The following is a 10,141-nucleotide window of genomic DNA, read 5'->3' as shown; positions in this document are numbered from 1 at the left end:
CACACACACACACGACCCCCCGCATGCATGTGTGGACCTTGATTGTCAGAGTGTCAATCAAAAGTGTGTCACAGGCGTTGGTTTTTTTAAGGATGCATGGATGTGACTAACACACACACACACACACACACACACACACACACACTTTCTAAGTAGCTCAATACTAAACAAATTAGCAGATAGTAGTCATATTTCTCATTCAGAACGCGCCGGGTGTCCCTGAGCGCCCCATTAATCATACTGAATGACAGGGAGGCCCATGATGAAAGCTACCTGTCACGCCATCCACTTGTAGCGCAAAAAAAAAAAATAATTCACTTTAACTTCTGCCCTCTGTCTTTCTTCCTCTCTTTCTTTCTGTCTTCTCCTCTTTCTCGATTCTCCCTTTCTTCCAGGCTTTTTTGTTTTCTCAGGCTGCAGCAGCCCCGTCACCCCCCCGCCTCCGCCTCCCATACGAAGAAAAGAAATGAAAGAAAGACAGAAGCTCAGGGGGACGGAAGGAATGCATTGAGAGAGTGTATGATTGACCCCTTCCGTGCATCTCTGTTGCCTTTCAGGAGCTGCATGTGTCAGCCGAGTCAGCCCCGGCGCTGAAGAAGCTGCAAAAACTGCAACTCTGCTTGTTTTTCTTTCTCTTACCTGAACTGAAAGTTGACCCGGTTGTGTGCCTGTTGAGTGAGTTTCGTGACCCCGTCAGACCCGTTCAAAACCCCCATGAGGACTTTTGTCTTTAGAGTTTGCACTGTGGTGGTTTTCATTCAGACATTCTTTATCTTTTTGTCTTTCTTCTACCTGAGAGCAAGCTTGAATTTTTCCCATCCTAAATGTTTTTATGTCTTAAATTATTCTTGTTTTTAGCCACTTAATGTCTCTCATTTGTATCTCTATTGCACCTTCAGTTGTGGCTCTCACGCTTTTATATAATGGGCCTATCTTATCTTATTGTAGGTCTGTAGGATTCACTGTGTTGTCTTCCTGGAACCCTGAATAGATATGAAACAATAATCATGAATTTATAAGTTCAAGTTAGATTTGTGAGAAGAGTGAAAGGGAATTGGACTGTAAAATGCAGTTTAATACATCATGTCCTGACACTCTTCAGAGTTTCTCTTTTCGGCTCCTGGGTTCGGCGTGCAGGACAACATGCAGATTATACCTCAGTCACAGAGCCACCGAATCCCAGAATGCACCTGCCCCGCTGCTCAGAGTCCACTCCCAAGCCACGCCTACCGTTTACTTTACTTTACTTTTTTGGGATCAATATCTATCTATCTATCTATCTATCTATCTATCTATCTATCTATCTATCTATCTATCTATCTATCCATCTATCCATCCATCTCTCTCTCTATCCATCTATCTCTCTCTCTATCCATCTCTCTATCCATCTACTAACACAGACACACAGTGAGGCATTCCAACTCAACTCAAGTGTGTTTTATTGTCATTTTAACCGTGTACACAAAGCAACGTTCCACCGTGGCTCAAGTGGTGTTACAAATTTAAAATATGTAAAAATGACATTATATAAACACATTCATCTCACAGCTTTAGTTACTAGTTACTTTAGTTACTCCACTACATTCATCTGACAGCTTAAGTTTCTAGTTACTTTAGTTACTAGTTACTACACTACATTCATCTGCATCTCTTCTTTTTATCAATCCTTTTGGGATGACTCCCGCAAGGAAATTGAAAAGTAGAAAACTTACTAGTTACATTAATTACTGGTTACTTTACACATTAAGCTCTCCGCACAAAAAAACACATGTGCAGTAGTTTATAAAATCTGTTATTTTATTTTAAAATAACCTAGCAACAATATAACGGCTCCAGGTCCAGCTGAGATGAGGATGTCATTAAACAGCTGATTTTGATCCTTTACTCTTCTACAACGTACAACGGGAGGAGTCTTCTTTAATTTTAATACTTTAACTACATTTTCCTGATGAGACTTACATACTTTTATGGAAGCTACAGTTTCACTGCAGGACTTTTACTTCTAAAAGAATATTTTTTACATTGTGGTACTAGTACTTTTACTCCAACAAAGGCTCAGAATACTTCTTCCAGTGCTGGGTGTAGGGGACCGTGTTTGTTGGGTGGGGGCGGGTAGGGGGGTGCTCTAGGATCATTCAGACAGATTTAAAGAGTGTATCCGTGTCGACTTGGAGGAGGTCTCGTGTTCACGCTGATCAGGCAGTAGAAAGACACAAGTTGTGTCTGAGCAGAGGAATCCATTGAGCAGAGGGTCAGAGGTTCTTCAGGAGGACAGAGACCTTCGACCTGTGTCTCTTCAGACAGCCGACCCCACACCGACGCTCTCAACAAACTAAAATGGCCGATCAGCACTGTTGTTGTGGTTGGTCTGAGGACTAAAGAACCGGATGATAATCAGAAATACTTTTTAAGTAGGTTGTACATTTGCCAATTGTACATACATGAGTGTACCTTATTTCCTGTGTATACACTGTTTATTCTGACATGCTGTGTTAATGTGAAGGAATCCTCTGTTGTTTTACAGGTCTTTTCCCGTATTTTTGGGGGGGATTAACAGAAATGTCTGTTACAAGAGCTACAGAGGATATACATGAAATCTACAGTTTTCAGTTCAGCTGATTATTTGCTCTATTAAAACGATTGATTGTTATTGCAAAAAATGGCAATCAGTGTTTCCCCAGTCAAGCATTGCCAGACCTTCCTCCACAGCGCTGCGGAGGAGGGTCTGCCTAGTCCACACCGTATTCTGGGATGAGAGAAAAACACGCTCTGGTTTATCGGCATTTTTTCAAACCAATCACAATCGTCTTGGCCAGACTGAGCCACGGTGCCGCTGCTAAATATCCTCAGAAACAGGAAGTAGTTTTGGTGGAACATGTGTACGTTCAGAAGTAGTTTAAGTTGTACAACAGAAAACTCAGATTGGACAGATAGCCCTCTGTTTCAGCTACAGAGTGAGGCACTACACTGAAGACAGAGGACATTCAGAAACCGTATCTCACTCAAAACAGCATGGATCGTTTTTTTTTTCAAGTTTGTATGTGTGTGGAAGCACCAGAGACACAAGATAACACCCTACATCCCCCAAAAAGTGTTTTTTTCCAGAACATGGGCACTTTAATTCCTACGTTACCTCTCTTTTTAATTTACCACAGTTTAACCCTTGTGTTGTTCTTCGGGGTTACCGGGAACACTTCAGTTGGACGTTTTGTATCAGCCTGGCGTTGAGCTCCGGGTCCCCGGTGACCCTCACGTACTAGGTGATGCCATTTCACGTGAACTGGCGGGGGCCTTGACCTTCGGGCTCCAAGAGACCCTTCCTGCAGTCCAACGCATTTCCCACTTCCCTCACCTCGTCTTCCGGGGTCCCGAGACCCTACCTGCAGTCCAACGCGTATCCCACTACCCTCATCTCATCCTTCAGGTCCAAGAGACCCTTCTGTATTCAATCGGACTTTTCTGCTACTGTGGTCTCGTCCTCCCGGGTCCCGAGACCCATCCTGTACTCAAACATGTTAATTAAACTAAACAAGTCCCTGTGACACGAAGGACAACACAAGGGTTAAATCTGTCAACCACACTTGATCAATTTGAATATTAAAACATCCTCTGTGTGTGTGTGTGTGTGTGTGTGTGTGTGTGTGATGTCCTACCACTGTACCTAATGTCTTTTTTAACTCTGTCTGACAGATGATTCATCAGCCTGCTTCTTAATCCCGTTACAGCAGAGCGGAGCCAGAGGTGAGGCAAGGCGGCGACTCCTCCCAAATATTAGATTTAACTGAGTGCCTACAGAGGAACTACGGTGGCCCCAGTGGGACTTTTAACCCTTAATCCTGATGTTACTATACACATACACACACAGGCTGAAAACAAATGTTAGAGATCCGAGCTTGTGACCAGGAGGTTGTAGGTTCAATCCCCAGACCATCAGGATAAAATGTGTGCAGAGAGAGTGAAAGAGAAGTGCTTGTCCCTCCCTCATTTCCACTACTGAGGTGCCCTTGAGCAAGACCCTCAACCTCCAACTGCAGCAGATCAGACTGTGGTTTAGGGCGTTCCTGCAAAAGAGACTCTCTCAGTGAACCATCCCTGAATAAATAAAGATAAAAATCTGGGTTAAATCCACAGGCTCTTATTTGGTTTCCTTTAAGATCTACTGTATATTATGCTGCGTTCAAGGCAACCTGCACCCTGTGTTTTCCCATCCTTCTACCCGTGAAAGTGACCCGTTACCTACTACCCGTGAACTCGTACCAGATCGTTGTACTCCCAGTTAAACTTTTTTACGTCACACACAAAAACACCAAAGCGATCCCCTGTTGATGCTGTACAGATGCCGCTGATTAAAGAGAAATAGAAATGAATGAGCAATGTAAAGCAATTCTGCAAATTGTAATCAAAACAATACACAAGAGATTTTGTACTACTACAGGTTATGATTATTAAATGTTGTTTGTCTGATTCTTTTTTATTATTTATTTTTTTCCTCTGTAAATGTCTATATTGTGTCCATGATAAATTGAGTTTCTGGTTGGAATATTGTTTGTTTTTTGTTATCGCCCCCCCCCGAAAAGCTGTTAGCATCTCTTTTAGGGTTCCCCATTTCACGCAGCCTGTATATTATTGTACCTCATGAAATTGTGTTTAAATCTACAATGAGGACATGTGAAATAGACAACACGAAAAAACTAAATAAAGCCCAAAATATGTCTCCGCCTGGAAATTGCTAGTATCAGCTGGCGCTAGCTAACATCAACATTGGGTAGCTGCTAGCTGACTCAAGCTAGAAGGGTCTGGGGTGACTTCACCTGTAACGCTACGAAGTCGTGCCTTGAAGTCGTAACAGTGTCTGGAACGTGGCATTAATCCCAGTTAATCGCAGTCATTCATCCCCCCATCTAATACTAAATCAAAACGCTCCCCCTGAGAATCTAAAGTTAATTTTTATTTACATGTAGCTCTTCTGGATTTGTTTTAATCTGGATGACAGAATCTTCATGGCTTACAACTAAAGGTAAAACATTTTGTTTTACCATTTCAGGTGAAGTGGTGCTCTAAACTGACAAGCCAACACACACATCTACAGACAAAGAACAAATTCAGAAATGGCAAAATTGGCTGTCTAATGCTTTAGGGATCTATTTATAGCAGGCAAAGCGGCTGTGGATTGGTCCACTGAGTTTTGAACTAGCCAATGAGAACTGTGTCTAAGTTCACAGGTGAGAAAAATCAACTTATGCACCTGGGGAGAGAGAGAGAGAGAGAGAGAGAGAGAGAGAGAGAGAGAGAGAGAGAGAGAGAGAGAGAGAGAGAGAGAGAGAGAGAGAGAGAGAGAGAGAGAGAGAGAGAGAGAGAGAGAGAGAGAATAGCTCCTGCTCAGCCTTTCATCAGAGACAGGTTTTATCAACACAAATCCAAAAAGAGATGGAAATAAGCTTCTTGTCGAAACTGGTTATTATAGCGAGGTGAAGTCCCTCCCCTTCCTGTGTTTTACAACAATACATTAAAGAAAAGGATAAAAATGGATAAGGAAAATAATTGCCTCCACCGTACATGTTGTTTCTGAAATGAAGTCCCATGGTGGTCTACGCGAAGGGGAAAGACTCTCGATGTAAAAATGAATAGAGCAAAATAACATGTTTAGATTTTGACAGATCATTTAGAAATCAGATTGGAGTAGATATACCATGAATGCTGAACACACACACACACACACACACACACACACACACACACACACACACACACACGTCTCTGCCATCCATCACTCAGGACAAGTGTTCAAGTAAATTAAAAGTCTCTGAGGGTTTTTACTTTCTCATTAAATCAGCCTTTATTCCGCTGGCCAAACTTCCTTCCTTCTCTCTTTTCATAGTGATTCTGACCCTCCCTCACTTAGCAGGGGAGAGCACACACACACACACACACACACACACTCAAAGCCAATACAATTACCATGGAGGGCATTAGGCGAGGCAGCTCCCTGTGTCTTCATTGTTGCGGCCGTTCCCCTGCAGCTCGTCTCATCTGTTTGTGTCAGTCTGAGCCGAGCCGGTGCTCCGTCCTACCTGACACCAGCTCACACAGATAATCCAACTATCCAATTAACGTATTGATAAGACATCAGTCTGCTTCTGACGGAGGCTGTTGGCCGGACACACACACGTTGGAGGCAGCCAGCCACGAGGAGGCTGTCCCAAACGAGCAAATCACATTGTTACTTTTTGTACTTTTTCTTTTTACTGTTTCAGTGAATTTACACATGGAAGGAACATGAACATGAACAGATGATTTTGCTAGTGGGTCAAGTTCCATCCAGTATATGTTTTAATCCTATTATTATTATCTTTACTATTTCATGTTTATTGTATCCTAGTATTTCATGTGTATTCATATTCTGCGCTGTGTGACTGATTTTGCTGCTGTTACACCATAATTTCCCATTTTTTGGGGATCAACATCTATCTATCTATCTATCTATCTATCTATCTATATTATATTAATGTCATAACCCACAAAACCCCCCCCACACATCCACAGCTATTCATTCTAGCATCTTGTGGGCCCCTCCTCACAGTAGGGCCCTGGGTACTCAGTCCCTTTGCGCCCCTAGTCCAACGCCCCTGGATCTACAATTTGTTGAAAATAACAACGGGTGAAATTAATGATGGACTTGATGATTTATTTAGCAGAATGACATTGTGTGCACATATTTCCTATATTTCTAAGCAGATGTTCGATGATTCTGATATATCCCCGGGCCCCCCCTGACTGATTACCACCACACTGGAATCACCCCTGCTCGGGGCAGGAAGATGAGCTTTGAGACGGCCTTAGAGAAGGAGGACCTGAACAACTTCCAGTTCATGAGGGGGGCGAGGAGACATGACATAAGAGACTTGGGATCCACCCAGAGTGTGATCTCTGACACTGAGAGCGCCGCAGGTTAACCAGAAGTCAGGCGCATTTCAGAGGTAGCAGATAAGGTGGAGCTGTGTGTTGCTATGCAGCGTTGTACTGTTACACACACACACACGCACACACACACACACACACATACGCACACACACACACATGACAGGTGGTTCTGGGCCAGACAGTATAATTACAGCTCTCAGTTCAAATTTACCAAACCAAAAGGATGGAGTGGTTGTCTGAACACACACACACACACACACACACACACACACACACACACACACACACACACACTGTCTGGCTTCTAAACCACAGGGCTTTCAGGCCGGGGATTGGAGTTCATGTCAAGAAATTGCTCTCAACAGTAAACAGGTGTTCATGTCCTGAAGAAGTTAAGGAGAAAACACAAGACTTTAACCAGGAAACAGGTGTTCATGTCCTGAAGAAGTTAAAGAGAAAACACAAGACTTTAACCAGGAAACAGGTGTTCATGTCCTGGAGAAGTTAAGGAGAAAACACAAGACTTTCACCAGGAAACAGGTGTTCATGTCTTGGAGAAGTAAAGGAGAAAACTCAAGACTTTCACCAGGAAACAGGTGTTCATGTCCTACAGAACCTGAGGAGAAAACACAAGACTTTCACCAGGAAACAGGTGTTCATGTCTTGGAGAAGTTAAGGAGAAAACACAAGACTTTCAACCAGGAAACAGGTGTTCATGTCCTGAAGAAGTTAAGGAGAAAACACAAGACTTTAACCAGGAAACAGGTGTTCATGTCCTGGAGAAGTAAAGGAGAAAACTCAAGACTTTCACCAGGAAACAGGTGTTCATGTCCTGGAGAAGTTAAGGGGAAAACTCAAGACTTTCACCAGGAAACAGGTGTTCATATCCTGGAGAAGTTAAGGAGAAAACACAAGACTTTAACCAGGAAACAGGTGTTCATGTCCTGGAGAAGTTAAGGGGAAAACACAAGACTTTAACCAGGAAACAGGTGTTCATGTCCTGGAGAAGTTAAGGGGAAAACACAAGACTTTAACCAGGAAACAGGTGTTCATGTCTTGGAGAAGTTAAGGAGAAAACACCAGACTTTCACCAGGAAACAGGTGTTCATGTCCTGGAGAAGTTAAGGGGAAAACACAAGACTTTCACCAGGTGTTCAAAACATTCCTTCATAAAAAATGTTTTTGCTATAAAATTCAAAATTCAATAAAACATCCAAATGTAAAGAAAGTAGTGGTGAAGAGTGTTTTGAGGAGCAATCAGCAGAAACATTTGACCTGAGGACAAAACAAGGGTTTCACAGAAAGACAGACAGACAGGTTTGGATACACTTGAAGACGCTGGTAACATGTTGATGATTTTGTCCTTTTCTCTTCCCCGCGTAGCCCTGTTCACACAGGACTAGTATTCCCAGGGCGTTGCATCTGTTACATTCAATCCTGTGAAAACGCTAAACCCAGTTTGTCTCATCTGTTTCGAATGGCGTCCTAACTTTGTATCATGAATTGTCAAATGTTTCCCTTCTGCAGACGTATCTGTGTGAACCAACCTTGGACCTATACTGTTTTCCTTTGGAGCCCCGTTCTTATCTTTGTACTCTCACGTCGTCAAAGTGAACGGAGCGACTGTTAGTCTCAGAATGTACCGCCACAAACACTTCATCCTTCATTTTGCAACTTCTCATAGAAGATAAAGCCATAGTTCATTTTCCCACCTTCACAGTCCGTAGGCATCCAACTACATAGTGTTTTAACCCTTGTGGTCCCTTTTTCCCCTTTTCTCAACGTTTTGGTTGCTTTTTACACAGTTTTTAATGAAGTTTTTGTATTTTTTTGATTTTTTTCCCCATTGATTTTGACGCTTTTTCCAAAATCTTTCACCTGTATTTCGACTTCCTTATTTAAAAGAAAAAAAAATTGCTTTCTTTTGAAGATTATTTTTTCAGACACTTTATTTGTTGTTTTTGAAAACAGACAAAGCTGCACAGAAAAATACAAAAACACAACATTATAACATTAATAGCAATTTAAAAAAACAGAAATGTAGAGGTTATTAACCTTTGTGTTGTCTTCTCGTCAAAATTGAAAGTCAACACTTTAGTTTACGTTTTTTTAATCAATGTTTTTAACTTTTGTCACATTTTTGTGACAAAAGTTCCCTTTTTTAGACGTTAACACTACGTAAAACTAACTTTTGAACTTTGGTTTTACAGTTATTTTGGGAATTTATGGTCCATAAACATCATTTACAGGAAATTATACCTAAGAAATAAGGAATTATTCAGACTAAAATTAAATGAATGGATGTTGATGGATAGTCACACATTGTAATATGTCAACTTTTACTCAATAATATTTCCAAAACACAAAATGTTTTTCTCCAAATGCTTGACAAATCAACCGCATTATGGAAAAACTGTTGAACCCTCTTTATCACACTGAATGAGCAGAAATCCCCCCATCATTGGCGAGTGTACCTGAAGGCACCATGCAATTTCTCTGTCATATTGACTAATCACATACTGTATATGACAAATTGGTTCTGTTTCAAAATAAAAGCACACTGTTATCAGGCATAAACATGAATAATTAGAAGCTGAACCTTAGAGGATTTTATTAGCCATGACAAAAATATGTTTCTCTCACTCTTCGAGAAAAGACACACAAACACACACACGCACACACACACAAAGCCGGAGGGCAGATAGCACCTCAGTTGATGGATAGAAGTCATAGGTCACTGGGGCAGGAATTGGAGAGCAGCCAGGAATCAACGTGGGTGTGTGTGGGTGTGTGTGTGTGTGTGTGTGCGTGTGTGTGTGTGTGTGTGTGGGCTAAGTTCAGGTGGTCATTCACAATTTCCTGCTATGACATACACATTCCACACAGAGAGAGAGAGAGAGAGAGAGAGAGAAAGAGAGAGAGAGAGAGAGAGAGAGAGAGAGAGAGGAGTCATAACGACTAAGACGAGACAAGATAAAACTACTTGGTCCTTAATTCACAACACAGAATAATCTTTTAAAATCTTTTTGTGATATCTGATGTAACATTTCAAATCATGTTGTGTTTGCAAGGAGTTCTCTGTGAATATTCTCTGAATCACGCATATATACCTAAATACAGTTTACTTGCGTAACTGCATTTAGTTACTTTCCACCACTGTCAGTTTGGGTCAGGATGGTGGAACTGTGTGTGTGTGTGTGTGTGTGTGTGTGTGTGTGTG

At 41.8% G+C, this 10,141-nt stretch overlaps 1 long non-coding RNA gene across 1 annotated transcript; it reads right to left on the bottom strand.

The window, feature by feature from the left end:
- Positions 1 to 1,165: 1,165 nt before the first annotated feature.
- On the bottom strand, positions 1,166 to 9,820 carry LOC117960339. The gene is made up of 3 exons (XR_004660127.1): positions 9,804 to 9,820; positions 6,079 to 6,081; positions 1,166 to 1,236 (listed from the first exon to the last, which is right to left on the bottom strand). It is a non-coding gene; the product is annotated as an uncharacterized LOC117960339 (long non-coding RNA).
- Between the last annotated feature and the right edge of the window lie 321 nt (positions 9,821 to 10,141).

The sequence above is a fragment of the Etheostoma cragini genome, chromosome 17 (assembly GCF_013103735.1).
Source record: "Etheostoma cragini isolate CJK2018 chromosome 17, CSU_Ecrag_1.0, whole genome shotgun sequence".
Classification (NCBI taxonomy): domain Eukaryota; kingdom Metazoa; phylum Chordata; class Actinopteri; order Perciformes; family Percidae; genus Etheostoma; species Etheostoma cragini.
This window is presented reverse-complemented; position numbering and strand designations above follow the sequence as displayed.